The sequence below is a fragment of the Leuresthes tenuis genome, unplaced genomic scaffold, assembly GCF_036924035.1.
Source record: "Leuresthes tenuis unplaced genomic scaffold, fLeuTen1.0.hap1 SCAF_18, whole genome shotgun sequence".
In the NCBI taxonomy this organism is placed as follows: domain Eukaryota; kingdom Metazoa; phylum Chordata; class Actinopteri; order Atheriniformes; family Atherinopsidae; genus Leuresthes; species Leuresthes tenuis.
In genome coordinates this window covers 29,743,310-29,766,689 of record NW_027325372.1, presented here as the reverse complement: position 1 = coordinate 29,766,689, position 23,380 = coordinate 29,743,310, and the positions used below count along the sequence as shown (strand labels likewise).

At 41.6% G+C, this 23,380-nt stretch overlaps 2 non-coding genes and 2 pseudogenes across 2 annotated transcripts; all 4 read left to right on the top strand.

Annotated features, from left to right (window-relative positions):
• Positions 1 to 5,176: 5,176 nt before the first annotated feature.
• On the top strand, positions 5,177 to 5,353 carry LOC140276243 (U2 spliceosomal RNA; annotated as a pseudogene).
• Positions 5,354 to 21,736: 16,383 nt separating this feature from the next.
• On the top strand, positions 21,737 to 21,865 carry LOC140276248 (U2 spliceosomal RNA; annotated as a pseudogene).
• A 411-nt stretch (positions 21,866 to 22,276) lies between these two features.
• On the top strand, positions 22,277 to 22,390 carry LOC140276405 (U5 spliceosomal RNA). Its single transcript, XR_011909002.1, has one exon. It is a non-coding gene; the product is annotated as a U5 spliceosomal RNA (small nuclear RNA).
• A 275-nt stretch (positions 22,391 to 22,665) lies between these two features.
• On the top strand, positions 22,666 to 22,853 carry LOC140275963 (U2 spliceosomal RNA). The gene has a single exon (XR_011908661.1). It is a non-coding gene; the product is annotated as a U2 spliceosomal RNA (small nuclear RNA).
• The last annotated feature ends 527 nt before the right edge of the window (positions 22,854 to 23,380 follow it).

Here is a 23,380-nt window from a genome sequence, read left to right as displayed (position 1 = left end):
GTAAGGTTGGGCATTCAGACCTTGCTTCAGCTGCTTTTCACCAAATATAGTCGGACATTCACACCTTCTTGCAGCCGAACACTTCCGATCCAACTTTTAGATTTCTATGGGGCATTCACACCTTTTTTTTCACCGCATTTTATAAAAACACCACAGGAACACCGTATTGAGGCTTTGTTCTGACCGCTCATTCGGTGTCGCGTTTCTTTCAAGCAATTCTCCTGGTTAGCCCGCACTCGGCTCGCTCCCAGAGCCGTGTTAAAGTCTACTTCGCATTCCGCACCTCCGCCCACCCGCTGCACTGAGCACTCTTCAGCCCTTTTAAATGGTAGAACTTTACACTACCGCACGCTCCAGCGAGCACCATTCAAGCAACAACTTTGCACTCCAGCTTCGAACATCGGCACAGTCGCAACAAGTAAGGCGACTCTACTCAGAGAAGTCACTCTGCACAGTAACAAGATTTCTTTTGCACAGACAGAAAGGGCTTCATCCGCAAAGGTAAAGCCTGCCAAAAATAGAAACAACTCATTAGTGCTGCTCAACGGTGTACTTTGCAGTAAAAGAAAGAGCAAATCTAAAGATTCAGGAATCCGAGAATAAGCTTACTTCCATGAGTTCTTCACGATTTCGGATTTTGCTATAAAATGAATTCCTTCACTCAAACTAAATTAAAACTGCTAAACCGCTAATCTGTTACATGCAAGGCAGATGTCAAATTCACCGAAATAGAATCTAAGGGTATTTGGCCAATCGAGCTGTAGCAGCTTCGGTAAAAGAGTATAAGTTGAAGAGTTTGTGAATAAAGGTGTGCGCACACATAGTGAGTTGTAGGAAAATAGGCAGGGAGCAATGCCGGCTGGGGTATAGGTTCTTGTATGTTGTCTGACTGTTTGATTTGAATGTGTTGTGTAAGTGTCCTGTTGAATGTTACATGTTTGGGCTTTGACATGCTTCACTGTGGTTGTTAACTGTGTGGTGTGTCCTGAAATGTTATGTTTGGGCTGTGTGACATGCTTAATGCTTTTCAGTAGCAACCCACTTATTCATATATAGCAACTGACAACATAAGAAGTCCGGACATACTTTGATAGTAGTTGTAGAAGTATCCTTATTGATAATAGATAAACTAATTCATAGTGATAGAACAGTAGATGAACAGGTGCCTGCACATGTCTCATGAAAATAAAATGGGTGTATGATTGCTGACGGCAGAGCAATACTGCCAAACTTATGAGTTCTTGTGGCAAACTTGATTCAGTGTCTTGACGTGTATGCGCTGTTTCGCTGACTTGTCACAAGAAACAAAGTGTGTTTGATAAGATCCGACCATTTTATTACGGGAGGATCAGTATGTATGGATTCTGATGTGACTGATAAACCCATTCGTATCTTAAGCATAATCTAATACGTGAGACAACGCCCTGGCACACAATCAAAAAAAAAAAAAGAGAGAGCGGTTTTGTGTCCCCACAGTCCATAATGTAGAAAAGAGAGAAAAAAGCCTTTCTGATTTGTTGTGTGTGCTCACAGTGCAGAGTGTAGAGAAAAGAGAGAAAAGAAAGCCGTTTTGGTGTCACGGGTGTTGTGACTTACACACACACATTTCTGAATTGAGAAAGGAAATTATTTTAGAGGAAGCACTAGAGTTTAGATCCCACATTTGTTGATAGGCATTCATTTAATTTTTCTTTTAATCAGTTTTAAAGTGAATACTAACTGAGAAATGAAAAAGGTGAAGAGTTTAGAAGCTTGGTTCAAGAGCAAAACTTGGTTTATGATCAGCTGAGTCTCTAAACAGAACAGCAAAGGGCTTCATCGAACATTTAAAAAAGATTCAGATTGTTAGAATATCCAGAATTTATAGGAATGGTGGTGATTACTCTTATTTTCTAGAATGGAAATAACTGCACCATGTCTGTTTTATGAATTTAAGGGGCTAAAAAGTTTTGTTCTCGTTTTTCTATGATTAACCGAATGTATGTGAGAGTCCAAACAGACAGAAGGGTTATGGCCGAGCGCTGGACCTTCCAAAAAAGATGAGACAGGCTGGACCCGTGCCATACTAGTTAAGACCTGCCTGTGGATAACAGGTTCTTTAAACTCTCACACACACAAACTCACACACGTTCGCACACATACACCCATACACACACACATTCTTGAACTTGCTGCAAGATTAAACCTTTGCATTAACTGACTCCAGCAACTCTGAGTCTCATTGAGAGACTTTTCTCAACAATTGGGTCCTCAAACCAGATCTCAACGTTTTTTCCGCTGTCCAGGGTCGGAGCTGAAACCGTGCACGGGGGAGTCCAGTACTCCTAATGAAAGACCCCCTGCTGAATTGCGGTAATTAGGGGCCAGTGTCCACTGAAAGGGGGAAAAAGAGACGAGATCGTACTTTTGAATCAATGGCCAGAAGCCATTGGCAGTGCAGGCATCAACAATAATGGTGTTATTTCACCCATTAAAACTTAAGGTACCTCATGCAGTGGCTGTGATATGGTTACTTAACAAAATATCTTTACCAGACATCTCTCCTACATAACAGTTCTTCTTTCACAGCCACACCTTGTTGTCGAGAGATGTGCTACACTTAATCCATCCACACTGCTACATACCCCACTGATGGAAAGCCTCATGATTGCATGTCAGAAATAACCATCAGTGTTTTACCCAGGCCAGACTTAACTGATATACGTTATGAAAATGCAGAAATAACTATATTTATTCAACAGATCAAGGAAAAAAACCCTGATGGCACAAATGCTACAGGATTTGCAGTAGTAACAGTAACTGAAGTTTTCTTAAAACAACCACTACCAAAAAATTACTCTGTTCAAGCAGTCGAATTGGTAGCTTTAACTGAAGCTTGTAAATTAAATAACAAAAAGGTTGTTAACGTTTACACTGACAGTCAGTATGCCTTCTCAACTGTACATGTGTTAACACAGCATTGGAAAAACAGGTATGTTGACATCCACAGCTAAATGTATAAACTACAAATATTTTAGCATTATTAGATGTTATTCAATTGCCATCTACAATAGACTCGTATGAATGACCGGACGGAAAACCATACTGCCAAAGAATTTGTTTAAATATGCTGCAGTATTGAGCCACGGACCATGTCATGTCTCAACAGGAGGGATGGAAGCAATAATGAACCAGGTTTTTACAGCATATGGTTTTACTAATTATTAAAAAAAATTTTTTAGAATAAATAAATGAATAAAGTTTTGTCTAGCAGGTCAAATATGTGCAAAATACATTCCACAGGGCAATCTAAGACCAAAACGAAGATAATTCCCTAAGCCGGTGTATCTTTTTCAACATATTTGTTTGGATTTCATTATTTCATTATTTTGTAGATTTCATTGAACTAAATTAATGTTAAGGGAAACGATTCTGCTCAGTGACAACAGAGGTTTTTACCAAATGGTCTGAAATATTTCCATGTGCACAAGCAGATGCACTCTCAGTAGCAAAATCACGCGTAAAATAACTCATTTCTAGATTTGAAATTCCTGAAAAGATCTTCAGTGATAATTTGACACACTTTGTAAACAATGTCATCTCACTGATGGCAAAGAACTTAAAATAGACCTTAGAAACCACTGTGATATAGAAGGTTTCGCTAACACATTGGAATTGTTTTACTATTTACATATGCATGAGCAGTGAAGAATTGCTTGCTGCTGATAAATGCAAAGAAGAACAGCTTACACATAAATGCTCACATATAGGCTGCTGAATGCAATGAAGACCTGCTTATCCAGTAAAGTTCAATGTCAATGTGTAATATTCAATTAGGATTTGCAAAACAGTGAAGTTAAACAATGAATGGGTCCATAGTCGGTATGAGAAGACTACAGGAATATTTACCTGGGTGTACGTTCAAACAGAGATGAGAAAATTGCGATAAATTATTGTTTGTTTGTTTGTTAGTATGTATATGAATGTTATGTGTATAAACTGTGTTGAGTTGTAGTTACTCAGTAGTGTCTCAGTGAAACAACCGACGGGGGAAGCCTTGCGGTGACAACAAAAGCAGTGTTTTACTGATCAGTCAAGTTGCTCCAGTGTACTCCATACAAACTGGTTGGCTACTGAAGGGATAGAAAATGGGGAATACTTGTTTTAAAGCAAACAAGGAATTAGATGGGAAAAATACATGTTTTAACGGGACCCAGACAATATTAAATACTCAGACAGATGGGAGAAGAAGTGTAGTTTTGTAGGAAATCACAAAATTATTACATAAAATTAGTGAAATCAATTGAAGAATGCCTTTCTGAAGAGCTGTTTACCACAGATCAGCAGCTTTGCGACCAAGCACATTGTAGATCGCTTTACTGCCAAAATGATCTAGTTTAATGGATTGGTTTAGACATGCATAACAGCATTTTAAGAACAAAGAGAGAAACAAAAAGGGACAACGCTTCATGGTGGAAGGTGATGTATAAATAACTGTGTATATGATGAAGGAGAGACCATTTGAGCAGCACAGCCATTTCGCAGCACAGGGACAGCAGTCCAAGTTAAAGGATCTCCCACGTGGTATCACCTGTCACACTGTGTCAAGGCATCAAAAGAAGAAAAAATCACCAAACTCAAGGACAAAGAGACGAAGACTCCGGTGAACGAAGAGAGAGGACTTACAAACCAGAAATACAAAAGGATGCTCGATATCAAGATCCAGAAGAAGAGGCTAACAATGCCACGAACACTTACGATGCTGGGAATGATGCCAGCAATGAACAGAGAAGAAGATTCAGTGTCATCAATCTGCAACACGTGCCTCTAATGAGGGGGTGAATATAGAATCCTCAACGATTACAACGTCTCTGGGAACTGTGACAACAACAAGGTTTAAACCATTTTGATATATACTGTAACCTATTGGCTAAGGAATAGTGCTGAAAATGAGGTAAATCTAATCCACCCCTTTCCTTGGTTTTCTGTAGCATTTTTAAACTAATACGTGGTGGTTTGTTTTTCCACAGAAATTTGGAGATGCATGAATCTAGTGACTTAAACCAAGTAGCAGATGGTTTTATGGGGATCATTGAGAACAAATAGTTAACTTTTGGTAGTATCATCATTTTAATGGTTGTAACTCTCCCCATAAGTGATATAGGTAAGGACTTCCAACGAGAGAGATCGTCCTCCACTCTCTTTAATAATTGCACATAATCCATCTGTACTTATCAGTGTAATATGTGATATGTCTATGCAAGGACTACATATTAAATGGATTTTTATCAATAGGAGTTGAAAAAGGAGCTTGCTCCGTTCACTCCAAGCATCGACCCGGTACTGCAGTGCCGCTGGGAACGGTGCACTCTCCTCTGCTCTTGTGAAAAAGCAAACAGCGGTGCAGGATGGAAGTTTCTTTTAGTCTGCTGAGAAAAGAGAGTGAATGCGAAGTAGACTTTAACACGGCTCTGGGAGCGAGCCGAGTGCGGGCTAACCAGGAGAATTGCTTGAAAGAAACGCGACACCGAATGAGCGGTCAGAACAAAGCCTCAATACGGTGTTCCTGTGGTGTTTTTATAAAATGCGGTGAAAAAAAAGGTGTGAATGCCCCATAGAAAACTAAAAGGTGGAGCGTAAGTGTTCGGCTGCAAGAAGGTGTGAATGTCCGACTATATTTGGTGAAAAGCAGGTGAAGCAAGGTCTGAATGCCCAACCTTACATCATCAAAAGTGAGATCAGAGGTTTTTGGCTGCAAGAAGGCCAAAGTTTGCCAAAAGCGGGTAAGGTGCGAATATAAATATCAACAAAAGTGGGGGCGGAGGTCTTCGGATGCAAGTGGGTGTGAATATCCCACCATTCAAGTGTGGTGGAGAGGAAGCTGTGAATGGCCGACCATAGTTTGCAAAAAGCGGGTGAGAAAAGGTGCGAATGTCCAACCATACATGATCAAAACAGGGAGCGGAGGTGTTTGGCTGCGACAAGGTGTGAATGTCCACCCATAATTAATGAAAAGCGGGCAACAAGTAGGTTCGAATGCCATACCATACATCATCAAAAGCAGGAGTGGATGTGTTCGGCTACAAGAAGGTTTGAATGTCCGAGCATAGTTTGTAAAAAGCGGGTAAGAAAAGGTGCGAATGCCCGACAAAGTATGATCAAAAGAGGGAGTGGAGGTTTTCGGCTACAGGAAGGTTTGAATGTCCGACCATAGTTTGTAAAAAGCGGGTAAGAAAAGGTTCGAATGCCCGATTATATACCATCAAAAGCGGAAGCGGAGGTGTTCGGCTGCAAGAAGGTGTGAACGTCCGACCAAAGTTTGTAAAAAGCAGTTAAGAAAAGGTTCGAATATCCAACCAAACATAATCAAAAGTTTGAGCAGAGCTGTTCGACTGCAAGTAGGTGTGAATGTCCACTCATAATTACTGAAAAATGGGTAAGAAAAGGTGTGAATGCCCAACTATACATCATCAAAAGCAGAAGTGGATGTGTTCGGCCACAAGAAGGTTTGAATGTCCGACCATAGTTTGTAAAAAGTGGGTAAGAAAAAGTTCGAATGCCCGAACATACACCATCAAAAGAGGGAGCGGAGGTGTTCCGCTGTAAGATGCTGCGAATGTCCGACCATAGTTGGTAAAAAGCGGGTAAGAAAAGGTTAAAAAACCCGACTGTACACAATCAATAGCGGGAGCGGAGTTGTTCGGCTACAAGAAGGTGTGAAAGTCCGACCATAGTTTGTAAAACGCGGGTAAGACAGGGTGCGAATGCCCGACAATGTATGATCAAAAGAGGGAGCGGAGTTGTTCGGCTGCAAGGTCTGAATTTCCAACCATAATTTGTAAACACCGTTGAAGAAAAGGCTCGAAACCCCGACTATACACCATCAAAAGCGGAGGTGTTCAGCTGCAAAAAGGTCTGAATGTCCACCAATAATTACTGAAAAATGGGTAAGAAAAGGTGTGAATGCCCAACTATACATCATCACAAGCAGAAGTGGATGTGTTTGGCCACAAGAAGGTTTGAATGTCCGACCATAGTTTGTAAAAGGCGGGTAAGAAAAGGTTCGAATGCCCGAACATACACAATCAAAAGAGGGAGCGGAGGTGTTTCGCTGCAAGAAGGTGTGAATGTCCGACCATAGTTGGTAAAAAGCGGGTAAGAAAAGGTTGAAATACCCGACTCTACACAATCAATAGCGGGAGCGGAGTTGTTCGGCTAAAAGAAGGTGTGAAAGTCCGACCATGGTTTGTAAAAAGCGGGTAAGAAAAGGTTCGAATGCCAAAATATACACCATCAAAAGCGGAAGCCGAGGTGTTCGGCTGCAAGTAGGTGTGAATGTCAGATCATAATTTGCAAAAAGCTGATGAGAAAGGTGTGAATGACCGACAATAATTGCTGAAAAATGTGTTAGAAAAGGTAAGAATGCCGGACCATTCATCATCAAAAGCGGGAGAAGAGGTGTTCGGCTGCAAGAAGCTGTGAATGTCCAGCCATAATAACTCAAAAACGGGTAAGAAAAGGTAGTATTGCCAGACCATAAATGATCAAAACAGGGAGCGGAGGTGTTCCGCCATAAGAAGGTGTTAATGTCCGACCATAATTGGTAAAAAGCGGGTAAGAAAAGGTTAAAATACCCGACTGTACACAATCAATAGCGGGAGCGGAGTTGTTTGGCTACTAAAAGGTGTGAAAGTAATACCATGGTTTGTAAAAAGCGGGTAAGAAAAGGTGCGAATGCCGGACAATGTATGATCAAAAGAGGGAACGGAGGTTTTCGGCTGCAAGAAGGTCTAAATTTCCAACCATAATTTGTAAAAACCGGGGAAGAAAAGGCTCGGAAGCCCGACTATACACCATCAAAAGCGGGAGCGGAGGTTTTCAGCTGCAAGAAGGTCTGAATGTCCATCAATAATTGCTAGAAAACATGAAAAAAAATGTTCGAATATCCAACCGCACATGATCATAAGTGGGAGAGGAGGTGTTCAGCTGCAAGGAGGTGTGAATGTCCACCCATAATTCCTCAAAAATGGGTAAAAAAAAAGGTGCGAATGCCCAACCATACATCATCAAAACCAGGACTGGATGTGTTCGGCTACAAGAAGGTTTGAATGTCCGAGCATACTTTGTAAAAAGCGGGTAAGAAAAGGTTCGAATGCCCGAACATACACCATCAAAAGAGGGAGCGGAGGTGTTCCGCCATAAGAAGGTGTGAATGTCCGACCGTAGTTGGTAAAAAGTGGGGAAGAAAAGGTTAAAATACCCAACTGTACACAATCAATAGCGGGAGCGAATGTGTTCGGCTACAAGAAGGTGTGAAAGTCCGACCATGTTTTATAAATAGCGGGTAAGAAAAGGTGCGAATGCCCGACAATGTATGATCAAAAGAGGGAGCGGAGGTTTTCGGCTGCAAGAAGGTCTGAATGTCCAACCATAATTTGTAAAAACCGGGGAAGAAAAGACTCGAAAGCCCAACTATACACCATCAAAAGCGGGAGAGGAGGTGTTCAGCTGCAAGATGGTGTGAATGTCCACCCATAATTCCTGAAAAATGGGTAAAAAAAGGTGCGAATGCCCAACCATACAACATCAAAAGCAGGTTTGAATGTCAGATCATAATTTGCAAAAACCTGATGAGAAATGGTGAGAATGCCCGACTATACACCATCAAATGCGGGAGCGGAGGTGTTCGGCTGTGTGAGTAGGTGTGAATGTCCGACCATACTTGCTGAAAAATATGACAAAGCAGTTTTCACTTGGTTTGAGTGAAGGAATTCATTTTATATCAAAGTCCGAAATTGTGTAGAACTCGTGGAAATAAGTTTATTCTCGGATTACTAAAGGTTTAGTGTTGTTCTTTGGTATACTGCAAAGTAATACTTTCTATTTCGTTGAAACCGATTCAGACATGGATAAATATGAAGGACAAAGCAGTTTTAACTTGGTTTGAGTGAAGGAATTCATTTTATATCAAAATCCGGAATTGTGTAGAACTCGTGAAAAGAAGCTTATTCTCGGATTCCTGAAAAGGTTTAGAGTTGTTCTTTCCTATCCTGCAAAGTACAACGTTCTTTTTTGTTGAAACCTATTCAGACATGGATAAATATCAAGGACAAAGCAGTTTTAACTTGGTTTGAGTGAAGGAATTCATTTTATATCAAAATCCAGAGTTGTGCATTATGGCAGCAGAATTGTAGTCTGAATACCTTTTATGCCAAACAGATTTGCCTTGCCAAGGGAAGTTTTATAAATGTTTATTGTTTATGTTTAAAATATATAAACTAGCAGAATAATCAATTCATCCGCCTGGTCCCTCCCACCCCGGAGAGGGCAGCCAGAGACTGGCTGCAATAGGCATCCCCGCAACCTGGGACCCAACACAGGGCAAGAGGGCCTTATGTCCACCAGGCTCAGGGCCTGCAGTCACCATATTCCGGGAGCTACTGTACCCACAGAAGGAACTGCTTTGTCCTTCATATTTATCCATGTCTAAATAGCTTTAAACAAAAAAAGAACGTTGTACTTTGCAGGATAGGAAAGAACAACTCTAAACCTTTTCAGGAATCCGAGAATAAGCGTCGATTGACGAGTTCTACACAATTTCGGAATTTGATATAAAATTAATTCCTTCACTCAAACCAAGTTAAAACTGCTTTGTCCTTGATATTTATCCATGTCTGAATCGGTTTCAACAAAATAGAAAGTATTACTTTGCAGTATACCAAAGAACAACACTAAACCTTTAGGAATCCGAGAATAAACTTATTTCCACGAGTTCTACACAATTTCGGATTTTGATATAAAATGAATTCCTTCACTAGAACCAAGTGAAAACTGCTTTGTCATATTTTTCAGCAAGTATGGTCGGACATTCACACCTACTCACAGCCGAACACCTCCGCTCCCGCATTTGATGGTGTATAGTCGGGCATTCTCACCATTTCTCATTAGGTTTTTGCAAATTATGATCTGACATTCACACCTGCTTTTGATGTTTTATCACACTCGCACCTTTTTTTACCCATTTTTGAGGAATTATGGGTGGACATTCACACCTTCTTGCAGCTGAACACCTCCTCTCCCGCATATGATCATGTGCGGTTTGATATTCGAAAATTTTCTTTCATGTTTTTTAGCAATTATTGATGGACATTGAGACCTTCTTGCAGCTGAACACCTCTGCTCCCGCTTTTGATGGTGTATAGTCGGGCTTCCGAGACTTTTCTTCCCCGGTTTTTAAAAATTATGGTTGGACATTCAGACCTTCTTGCAGCCGAAAACCTCCGCTCCCTCTTTTGATCATACATTGTCGGGCATTCGCACCTTTTCTTCACCGCTTTTTACAAAACATGGTCGGACTTTCACACCTTATTTTAGCCGAACACATCCCTTCCCGCTATTGATTGTGTACAGTCGGCCATTTTAACCTTTTCTTACCCGGTTTTTACCAACTACGGTCGGACATTCACACCTTCTTATGGCGGAACACATCCGCTCCCTCTTTTGATGGTGTATGTTCGGGCATTCGAACCTTTTCTTACCCGCTTTTTACAAACTATGCTCGGACATTCAAACCTTCTTGTAGCCGAACACATCCAGTGCTGCTTTTGATGATGTATGGTTGGGCATTCGCACCTTTTTTTTTTACACATTTTTGAGGAATTATGCGTGGACATTCACACCTTCTTGCAGCTAAACACCTCAACTCCCACTTATGATCATGTGTGGTTTGATATTCGAAAATTTTCTTTCATGTTTTCTAGATATTATTGATGGACATTCAGACCTTCTTGCAGCTGAACCCCTCTGCTCCCGCTTTTGATGGTGTATAGTCGGGCTTTCGAGCCTTTTCTTCCCCGGTTTTTACAAATTATGGTTGGACATTCAGACCTTCTTTTAGCCGAAAACCTCCGCTCCCTCTTTTGATCATACATTATCGGGCATTCGCACCTTTTCTTACCCGCTATTTACAAAACATGGTCGGACTTTCACACCTTCTTGTAGCCGAACACATTCGCTCCCGCTATTGATTGTGTACAGTCGGGTATTTTAACCTTTTCTTACCCACTTTTTACCAACTACGGTCGGACATTCACACCTTCTTGTGGCGGAACACCTCCGCTCCCTCTTTTGATGGTGTATATTTGGGCATTCGAACCTTTTCTTACCCGCTTTTTACAAACTATGTTCGGACATTCAAACCTTCTTGTAGCCGAACACATCCAGTCCTGCTTTGGATGGTGTATGGTCGGACTTTCACACCTTTTAGTAGCCAAACAACTCCACTCCCGCTATTGATTGTGTACAGTCGGGTATTTTAACCTTTTCTTACCCACTTTTTACAAACTATGCTCGGACATTCACACCTTCTTGCAGCGAAACACCTCCGCTCCCTCTTTTGATTGTGTATGTTCGGGCATTGGAACCTTTTCTTACCCGCCTTTTACAAACTATGGTCGGACATTCAAACCTTCTTGTGGCCGAAAACATCCACTTCTGCTTTTGATGATGTATAGTTGGGCATTCACACCTTTTCTTACCCATTTTTCAGTAATTATTGGTGGACATTCAGACCGTCTTGCAGCTGAACATCTCTGCTCCCGCTTTTGATGGTGTATAGTCGGGCTTTCGAGGCTTTTCTTCAACGGTGTTTACAAATTATGGTTGGAAATTCAGACCTTGCAGCTGAACACCTTCGCTCCCTCTTTTGAACATACATTGTCGGGCATTCGCACCTTGTCTTACCCGCGTTTTACAAACCATGGTCAGACTTTCACACCTTCTTGTAGCCGAACTACTCCGGTCCCGCTATTGATTGTGTACAGTCGGGTATTTTAACCTTTTCTTACCCGCTTTTTACCAATTATGGTCGGACATTCACACCGTCTTACAGCGGAACACCTCCGCTCCCTCTTTTGATGGTGTATGTTCGGGCATTCGAACTTTTTCTTACCCACTTTTTACAAACTATGGTCGGACATTCAAACCTTCTTGTAGCAGAACACATCCACTTCTTCTTTTGATGATGTATGGTTTGGCATTCGCACCTTTTCTTACCCATTTTTCAGGAATTATGGGTGGACATTCACACCTACTTGCAGTCGAACAGCTCTGCTCCCACTTTTGATTATGTTTGGTTGGATATTCGAACCTTTTCTTAACTGCTTTTTACAAACTTTGGTCGGACGTTCACACCTTCTTGCAGCCGAACACCTCCGCTTCCGCTTTTGATGGTATATATTCGGGCATTCGAACCTTTTCTTACCCGCTTTTTACCAACTATGGTCGGACATTCGCACCATCTTACAGCGGAACACCTCTTCTCCCGCTTTTGATGATGAATGGTCCGGCATTCTTACATGCACACATTTTTCAGCAATTATTGTCGGTCAGTCACACCTTTCTCATCAGCTTTTTGCAAATTATGATCTGACATTCACACCTACTTGCAGCCGAACACCTCGGCTTCCGCTTTTGATGGTGTATATTTTGGCATTCGAACCTTTTCTTACCCGCTTTTTACAAACCATGGTCGGACTTTCACACCTTCTTTTAGCCGAACAACTCCGCTCCCGCTATTGATTGTGTAGAGTCGGGTATTTTAACCTTTTCTTACCCGCTTTTTACCAACTATGGTCGGACATTCACACCTTCAACAAGCCCTTCAATGTCCACAATTTTGGCGTCACGAACAGGATCCCTCGACTGGTGTCTCTGGACCGGACCGCAGTGCATGGCCAGCCTGGACTGAAGTAGCTGTTCCAGCCTCATACCTCCAAGGCCTTTTCTGAGAGAGAGGACTGAAAGGTCCTTTTCCTGAATACCAGCGCTGGGATCATTTTTTAAATATGATAGTCTGAGACGATAGGACTGCTTTTTAGTTTTTATTTGAATAAAAGAGGGTTTCCCGGTTGTGTCATTAGTGAGACAGAGATTTCATGGGTAAGTGAAACTTTTGAAGCAGTCCGAAGAAGTGTGAAGTACTCCGAAGAAGTGTGAGTACAGATTAAGGTCCTCATTGGAGACGTCCTTTGAGTGAAGGAATGTATTTCCCCATTCCAAGTCTGAGAATGGGAAACAGTAGGTCTCAGACTTTTGACCCTACCGAGGGACCTAAGCATGTTGAAATGAAAAAGAAATATGGTCCAGAGGTTTTCCACCTGAAGGTTCTTTTAGTATGTTAGAAATAAGAAAATTAGATGAAAAGTTTTGCAAATATGAGAAAGAGATGAAGCAAAAAAAAGAAAATTAAGTTTAAATAAGAAGTAAGAAAGGTATAGAATGTTGGAAAAAATAAAGTGTATTAAGAGAAAGAAAGGAAAATGTTAAACAAATGCCATGACGGAATGATGATAATAATTTAGTATGTAGACGAAAAGATAATTCAGCTCTGATTAAGACTGAATCTTCTTTTAAACCACCACCATATTCCACTGATAACACTTTTTCTCCTTCTGCACCTCTTTACCCCACCCTGAGCGCTCTCGCTGTGCCGGATCCAGACCTGGACTCCTGCCCTCCACGACGCCTGCAACAACAACAGCCAGCCCTGCCACAAGCCTCTGGCTCTCGGGAAGAAGGGACTTGTTCCATCCTCCCTCGGGAAGAAATTCCATCATCCTCACAACATCAGTTACATAGGTCTGATGATGAGGAAAAGGAAGACGTTTGGTTCTCCAGCGTACCTGCCCAAGAACTTTTAACGCAAGTGGCAAAAATCCTTTACCCACAATCTGGACTTCAGAGATCTAAACGTGAGAAAAAACAAAACCAGATTCAAACCATGCCTATGGTTAAAGTTGCAGTTCCCACTGGACCATTACTGGTTTATCGACCCTGGACTGAGACTGACATCATGGAAGCATAACAATGCTTACCAGATCCAGAGATTTCTGGACCCCATTTTGCTGACGAGTTGCGAGATTTCTGCGCACAATTCTGCCCGACCGAGGTTGAATTGCGTCGCATATTGGCAAAAAAGTTCAAACTGACTGACCTCTGCAAAATAGAGGCCAGTATGCGACAACTGGATTTGCGACCTACCAACAGTGAACGAGGACATAATGATAACGCTCAATATGAAGCAGCCATCCAAAGACTGTGTCAAGCCATCACCACTCAATTTCCAACCAAAATCAATATGTCCCACATTTACACCTGCAAACAGAAACCCGGTGAAGGGACTGATGATTTTGTACACTGCATCCTTGAGGAAGTCAGCAAGCACAGCGGTCATCAGAGACCAACGGATTTGGGTAATGAATCAGGACCATGGGAGAGTATTGCATGCAATGCAATAATTAAAGGCCTCATGCCAGATGTCGCCACTGAAGTAAAGAACATTTACGTGGGATGGTGTGAGGGTCCTCGTTTGGCTGACGTTCGCCGATATGCTCGCCATGCTCAGAACCAAGTTGAGACGCGTAAGATATAGGACAAGTGTGAAAAGGAGCTGCATTTGGCAGCCATGACCATGTATTACGCAGTTGGTGTAAACAGAGGACGAGGCCGAAGTCGAAGACGTGGACGTGTGGGAGAGGAGGTCGAAATGGGCCACGCCAGAGCTATGATCCGAATATTTGTTTTTACTGTGGCTGTGTCCACAGCTGAAAAGTGATGAAATTGGGCAAAAGGCTGACTGAGGGTGGGAGGCAGGTTCTGGACGTCACGCGGCAGCGGAGCCTCCACTAATGGGTGATAGCACAAACACACTCACACATTTTTCCTGCTCTGTGTAGTGAAGAAACGCTTGCCGACTGTGATTCACGTAGTAAAGTTTTGCATGCTATTTCCGTCCTAGAGCAAAGATATTTCTCTCAGAATATAGGAACTTATGTTCATCAGTAGTGACGTCAGGGGAGTTTGATTGTCCTCCAAAGTTAAGTGGAAACCACGTTTACTCTATGTCTGCATCAGGCCAGGTTGTGAAGGAGAAAATGACATCGCCCATTGCGTGTGTCACTCCCGATGGGCTCTCCTTCAAACACTCATTTTTGTTATCAGAGTTGTGTCCCATTAACCTGATGGGCTGTGATCTCATGTGTAAATTAGGCATTATTTTAACTTCTACACCAGAGGGTGTTAACGTTATGTTACAGCCTGACAAAGTTTTCACAGCAGTGCAGTTTGATTCATCTGCACTTACATATGCTTATGAGTGGAAACTTCCCAGCTCTCCTTTTTCACAACAACTAGTGGAAGAAGCAAAAGCGTTAGTTTCACCCCTTTCTGATTTCATGCAACCTGCTGATTTGCACTGCACATCACACATTTCTTTGGGGCCTGACAATGACTATGAGAAGAAGTGAAAAAATATGTGCGCCTACTTTATTGGCTGTGTCGCTCACTCCAGAGCAATTCGATTTTTTTAATGTTTGTGGTACTCGCCCTCACATTTCCTTGGCCAAACCTACACACTAGCATTGACAAGGTGTGGGAGAGTTTGTTGCTACATGTCAGAAAGAAACAGATTGGACCGTTTCACCTGCTGATCCAAATTTGATGTTTTCTGAACGATTGTCAGCATACAAAAAAACATTTTTGAGTACAATGCATTGTCAAAGAACTGTGGAATTAATTCCTACCACAGAATCACATTTTGAAGCATGTTTTTAATCTGAAAAAGATTTGTCTTCGATACCCATGTTGGCTGAAGTGCCCAATGATCTTTGGGCGAAGAGCAAATATGATGTGGGGTTGTTTATTGTTGAAATTAGATTAGAAGTAGATAAATATGAAGGACAAAGCAGTTTGAACTTGGTTTGAGAGAAGGAATTAATTTTATTGAAAAATCCGAATTCATGCATAACTCGTCAAATAGATAGTGATGTGTCGTTCGTGAGCGATTCGTTCGATATGAACAAATTTTTTATATGACTCGGGAGTAACGAGTTGTCTCAGTGAGTGATTCGTTCATTTTCATGCAGTACCCTTCCTCACCACATGGCAGGCGGCAGCTTCATAAGCTCAGTCAGCAGGACAGGAAACAGTATTGATTCGTTCATGACTCAACTCCTCGACTGACGGGTCCTCGCACAGGAAACAGTATTGATTAGTTTACGACTCAACTCCTTGGGTCTTCGTTCATTTGTCACGTTTTAAATTCTACGTTTCATTTGACAGGCTGAAGAGCAGTAGGCACAACGGTCCGTTCACAAACCGGATCATTAATCTCATAGACTATTCTACCATCAGCAACTTGGAAACCACAATCGACTCTCTAGATGCAGAAAAAGCATTTAATGGAGTGAACTGGAAATTTTTATTCGCAGCATAAAACAAATTCGGGTTTGGGTCACACTTCATCAACTGGATAAGGATATTATATAGCTCCCCAAATGCAAGTGTCAGGACAAATGATCAAACTTCTCCAAGCTTCAGTCTGCAGAGAGGTACAAGACAGGGTTGCTCACTTTCTCCCTCACTTTTTGCTATTTTCATCAAACCTTTAGCAGCTGCTATCAGACAAGATAGAAATATTAAAGGCATCCAACCCCAAAATATTGAGCATAAAATAAGTCTTTATGCTGATGATGTATTATTTTTCCTTCAGAACTCAGAGACGTCTCTCACTCACACGATCACACTCATAAATAAATTCTCGGCACTTTCTGACTACTCTATCAACTGGTCTAAGACCACAGTTCTGCCCATTAACTGTAGGGTCCAGAATATACCTGCGATCACTTTACAGTCAGGAAATATTAGATATTTAGGCATAAACATTTCCTCCAGGCTCTCAGAGCTAACAAAGCTAAATTATGTGCAATTATTAAAGAGAGTAGAGGACGATCTCTCTCGTTGGAAGTCCTTACCTATATCACTTATGGGGAGAGTTACAACCATTAAAATGATGATACTACCAAAAGTTAACTATTTGTTCTCAATGATCCCCATAAAACCATCTGCTACTTGGTTTAAGTCACTAGATTCATGCATCTCCAAATTTCTGTGGAAAAACAAACCACCACGTATTAGTTTAAAAACCCTACAGAAGACCAAGGACAGTGGTGGATTAGATTTACCTCATTTTCAGCACTATTCCTTAGCCAATAGGTTACAATATATATCAAAATGGTTTAAACCTTGTTGTTGTCACAGTTCCCAGAGACGTTGTAATCGTTGAGGATTCTATATTCACCCCCTCATTAGAGGCACGTGTTGCAGATTGATGACACTGAATCTTCTTCTCTGTTCATTGCTGGCATCATTCCCAGCATCGTAAGTGTTCGTGGCATTGTTAGCCTCTTCTTCTGGATCTTGATATCGAGCATCCTTTTGTATTTCTGGTTTGTAAGTCCTCTCTCTTCGTTCACCGGAGTCTTCGTCTCTTTGTCCTTGAGTTTGGGGATTTTTTCTTCTTTTGATGCCTTGACACAGTGTGACAGGTGATACCACGTGGGAGATCCTTTAACTTGGACTGCTGTCCCTGTGCTGCGAAATGGCTGTGCTGCTCAAATGGTCTCTCCTTCATCATATACACAGTTATTTATACATCACCTTCCACCATGAAGCGTTGTCCCTTTTTGTTTCTCTCTTTGTTCTTAAAATGCTGTTATGCATGTCTAAACCAATCCATTAAACTAGATCATTTTGTCAGTAAAGCGATCTACAATGTGCTTGGTCGCAAAGCTGCTGATCTGTGGTAAACAGCTCTTCAGAAAGGCATTCTTCAATTGATTTCACTAATTTTATGTAATAATTTTGTGATTTCCTACAAAACTACACTTCTTCTCCCATCTGTCTGAGTATTTAATATTGTCTGGGTCCCGTTAAAACATGTATTTTTCCCATCTAATTCCTTGTTTGCTTTAAAACAAGTATTCCCCATTTTCTATCCCTTCAGTAGCCAACCAGTTTGTATGGAGTACACTGGAGCAACTTGACTGATCAGTAAAACACTGCTTTTGTTGTCACCGCAAGGCTTCCCCCATCGGTTGTTTCACTGAGACACTACTGAGTAACTACAACTCAACACAGTTTATACACATAACATTCATATACATACTAACAAACAAACAAACAATAATTTATCGCAATTTTCTCATCTCTGTTTGAACGTACACCCAGGTAAATATTCCTGTAGTCTTCTCATACCGACTATGGACCCATTCATTGTTTCACTTCACTGTTTTGCAAATCCTAATTGAATATTACACATTGACATTGAACTTTACTGGATAAGCAGGTCTTCATTGCATTCAGCAGCCTATATGTGAGCATTTATGTGTAAGCTGTTCTTCTTTGCATTTATCAGCAGCAAGCAATTCTTCACTGCACATGCATATGTAAATAGTAAAACAATTCCAATGTGTTAGCGAAACCTTCTATATCACAGTGGTTTCTAAGGTCTATTTTAAGTTCTTTGCCATCAGTGAGATGACATTGTTTACAAAGTGTGTCAAATTATCACTGAAGATCTTTTCAGGAATTTCAAATCTAGAAATGAGTTATTTTACGCGTGATTTTGCTACTGAGAGTGCATCTGCTTGTGCACGTGGAAATATTTCAGACCATTTGGTAAAAACCTCTGTTGTCACTGAGCAGAATCGTTTCCCTTAACATTAATTTAGTTCAATGAAATCTACAAAATAATGAAATAATGAAATCCAAACAAATATGTTGAAAAAGATACACTGGCTTAGGGAATTATCTTCGTTTTGGTCTTAGATTGCCCTGTGGAATGTATTTTGCACATATTTGACCTGCTAGACAAAACTTTATTCATTTATTTATTCTAAAAAATTTTTTTTAATAATTAGTAAAACCATATGCTGTAAAAACCTGGTTCATTATTGCTTCCATCCCTCCTGTTGAGACATGACATGGTCCGTGGCTCAATACTGCAGCATATTTAAACAAATTCTTTGGCAGTATGGTTTTCCTTCCGGTCATTCATACGAGTCTATTGTAGATGGCAATTGAATAACATCTAATAATGCTAAAATATTTGTAGTTTATACATTTAGCTGTGGATGTCAACATACCTGTTTTTCCAATGCTGTGTTAACACATGTACAGTTGAGAAGGCATACTGACTGTCAGTGTAAACGTTAACAACCTTTTTGTTATTTAATTTACAAGCTTCAGTTAAAGCTACCAATTCGACTGCTTGAACAGAGTAATTTTTTGGTAGTGGTTGTTTTAAGAAAACTTCAGTTTCTGTTACTACTGCAAATCCTGTAGCATTTGTGCCATCAGGGTTTTTTTCCTTGATCTGTTGAATAAATATAGTTATTTCTGCATTTTCATAACGTATATCAGTTAAGTCTGGCCTGGGTAAAACACTGATGGTTATTTCTGACATGCAATCATGAGGCTTTCCATCTGTGGGGTAGGTAGCAGTGTGGATGGATTAAGTGTAGCACATCTCTCGACAACAAGGTGTGGCTGTGAAAGAAGAACTGTTATGTAGGAGAGATGTCTGGTAAAGATATTTTGTTAAGTAACCATATCACAGCCACTGCATGAGGTACCTTAAGTGTTAATGGGTGAAATAACACCATTATTGTTGATGCCTGCACTGCCAATGGCTTCTGGCCATTGATTCAAAAGTACGATCTCGTCCCTTTTCCCCCCTTTCAGTGGACACTGGCCCCTAATTACCGCAATTCAGCAGGGCGTCTTTCATTAGGAGTACTGGACTCCCCCGTGCACGGTTTCAGCTCCGACCCTGGACAGCGGAAAAAACGTTGAGATCTGGTTTGAGGACCCAATTGTTGAGAAAAGTCTCTCAATGAGACTCAGAGTTGCTGGAGTCAGTTAATGCAAAGGTTTAATCTTGCAGCAAGTTCAAGAATGTGTGTGTGTATGGGTGTATGTGTGCGAACGTGTGTGAGTTTGTGTGTGTGAGAGTTTAAAGAACCTGTTATCCACAGACAGGCCTTAACTAGTATGGCACGGGTCCAGCCTGTCTCATCTTTTTTGGAAGGTCCAGCGCTCGGCCGTAACCCTTCTGTCTGTTTGGACTCTCACATACATTCGGTTAATCATAGAAAAACGAGAACAAAACTTTTTAGCCCCTTAAATTCATAAAACAGACATGGTGCAGTTATTTCCATTCTAGAAAATAAGAGTAATCACCACCATTCCTATAAATTCTGGATATTCTAACAATCTGAATCTTTTTTAAATGTTCGATGAAGCCCTTTGCTGTTCTGTTTAGAGACTCAGCTGATCATAAACCAAGTTTTGCTCTTGAACCAAGCTTCTAAACTCTTCACCTTTTTCATTTCTCAGTTAGTATTCACTTTAAAACTGATTAAAAGAAAAATGAAATGAATGCCTATCAACAAATGTGGGATCTAAACTCTAGTGCTTCCTCTAAAATAATTTCCTTTCTCAATTCAGAAATGTGTGTGTGTAAGTCACAACACCCGTGACACCAAAACGGCTTTCTTTTCTCTCTTTTCTCTACACTCTGCACTGTGAGCACACACAACAAATCAGAAAGGCTTTTTTCTCTCTTTTCTACATTATGGACTGTGGGGACACAAAACCGCTCTCTCTTTTTTTTTTTTTGATTGTGTGCCAGGGCGTTGTCTCACGTATTAGATTATGCTTAAGATACGAATGGGTTTATCAGTCACATCAGAATCCATACATACTGATCCTCCCGTAATAAAATGTTCGGATCTTATCAAACACACTTTGTTTCTTGTGACAAGTCAGCGAAACAGCGTATACACGTCAAGACACTGAATCAAGTTTGCCACAAGAAGTTTGGCAGTATTGCTCTGCCGTCAGCAATCATACACCCATTTTATTTTCATGAGACATGTGCAGGCACCTGTTCATCTACTGTTCTATCACTATGAATTAGTTTATCTATTATCAATAAGGATACTTCTACAACTACTATCAAAGTATGTCCGGACTTCTTATGTTGTCAGTTGCTATATATGAATAAGTGGGTTGCTACTGAAAAGCATTAAGCATGTCACACAGCCCAAACATATAACATTTCAGGACACACCACACAGTTAACAACCACAGTGAAGCGTGTCAAAGCCCAAACATGTAACATTCAACAGGACACTTACACAACACATTCAAATCAAACAGTCAGACAACATACAAGAACCTATACCCCAGCCGGCATTGCTCCCTGCCTATTTTCCTACAACTCACTATGTGTGCGCACACCTTTATTCACAAAATCTTCAACTTATACTCTTTTACCGAAGCTGCTACAGCTCGATTGGCCAAATACCCTTAGATCCTATTTCGGTGAATTTGACATCTGCCTTGCATGTAACAGATTAGCGGTTTAGCAGTTTTAATTTAGTTTGAGTGAAGGAATTCATTTTATAGCAAAATCCGAAATCGTGAAGAACTCATGGAAGTAAGCTTATTCTCGGATTCCTGAATCTTTAGATTTGCTCTTTCTTTTACTGCAAAGTACAACGTTGAGCAGCACTAATGAGTTGTTTCTATTTTTGGCAGGCTTTACCTTTGCGGATGAAGCCCTTTCTGTCTGTGCAAAAGAAATCTTGTTACTGTGCAGAGTGACTTCTCTGAGTAGAGTCGCCTTACTTGTTGCGACTGTGCCGATGTTCGAAGCTGGAGTGCAAAGTTGTTGCTTGAATGGTGCTCGCTGGAGCGTGCGGTAGTGTAAAGTTATACCATTTAAAAGGGCTGAAGAGTGCTCAGTGCAGCGGGTGGGCGGAGGTGCAAAGTGACACTATGGCCATAAAAAGAACACCGCTACAAGTGCGCATTGTGCCAGGAAGGGCCCTCGGACGTGAACCAGTGGACAGTTATCGCTTCTCGGCCTTTTGGCTAAGATCAAGTGTAGTATCTGTTCTTATCAGTTTAATGTCTGAGCTTGCTCCGTTCACTCCAAGCATCGACCCGGTACTGCAGTGCCGCTGGGAACGGTGCGCTCTCCTCTGCTCTTGTGAAAAAGCAAACAGCGGTGCAGGATGGAAGTTTCAGGGAGCCCAAGATGAAACTTTCTTTTAATCTGCTGAGAAAAGAGAGTGAATGCAAAGCAGACTTTAACACGGCTCTGGGAGCGAGCTGAGTGCGGGCTAACCGGGAGAATTGCTTGAAAGAAACGCGACACCGAATGAGCGGTCAGAACAAAGCCTCAATACGGTGTTCCCGTGTTGTTTGTGGCTGCCTTGTCTTTTGCACAGAGTAAAAGACAAGGCAGCCATCGAATAGGGCCCGATTGTTCCTACTTGGTCAGCCGAGGAGCAAGGGGGGGGAGCAAGCGTCTCAACCAAGCAAAGCTCACCATGGGGAAGGTGGCTATGCCAACTAGCCTGATGCCCTGCTCCCGCAGTGATGGATAATCGTACTCTGGTTTCTCTTCATAATGTACAAGTCTTTCGCCTTTTACTAAAGACTTCCGTGGAGAGCAGCACTAATGAATTGTTTCTATTTTTGGCAGGCTTTACCTTTGCGGGTGAAGCCCTTTCTGTCCGTGCAAAAGAAATCTTGTTACTGTGCAGAGTGACTTCTCTGAGTAGAGTCGCCTTACTTGTTGCGACTGTGCCGATGTTGCTTGAATGGTGCTCGCTGGAGCGTGCGGTAGTGTAAAGTTATACCATTTAAAAGGGTTGAAGAGTGCTCAGTGCAGCGGGTGGGTGGAGGTGCAAAGTGACACTATGGCCATAAAAAGAACACCGCTACAAGTGCGCATTGTGCCAGGAAGGGCCCTCGGACGTGAACCAGTGGACAGATATCGCTTCTTGGCCTTTTGGCTAAGATCAAGTGTAGTATCTGTACTTATCAGTTTAATATGTGATATGTCTATGCAAGGACTACATATTAAATTGATTTTTATCAATAGGAGTTGAAAAAGGAGCTTGCTCCGTTCACTCCAAGCATCGACCCGGTACTGCAGTGCCGCTGGGAACGGTGCGCTCTCCTCTGCTCTTGTGAAAAAGCAAACAGCGGTGCAGGATGGAAACTTCAGGGAGCCCCAGATGAAACTTTCTTTTAGTCTGCTGAGAAAAGAGAGTGAATGCGAAGCAGTCTTTAACACGGCTCTGGGAGCGAGCCGAGTGCGGGCTAACCAGGATAATTGCTTGAAAGAAACGCGACACCGAATGAGCGGTCAGAACAAAGCCTCAATACGGTGTTCCTGTGGTGTTTTCTATAAAATGCGGTGAAAATAAAGGTGTGAATGCCCCATGGAAAACTAAAAGGTGGAGCGGAAGTGTTCGGCTGCAAGAAGGTGTGAATGTCCGACTATATTTGGTGTAAAGCAGGTGAAGCAAGGTCTGAATGCCCAACCTTACATCATCAAAAGCGAGATCAGAGGTTTTTGGCTGCAAGAAGGCCATAGTTTGCCAAAAGCGGGTAAGGTGCGAATGACCGACTAAATATCATAAAAGTATGGTGGAGAGGAAGCTGTGAATGGCCGACCATAGTTTGCAAAAAGCGGGTGAGAAAA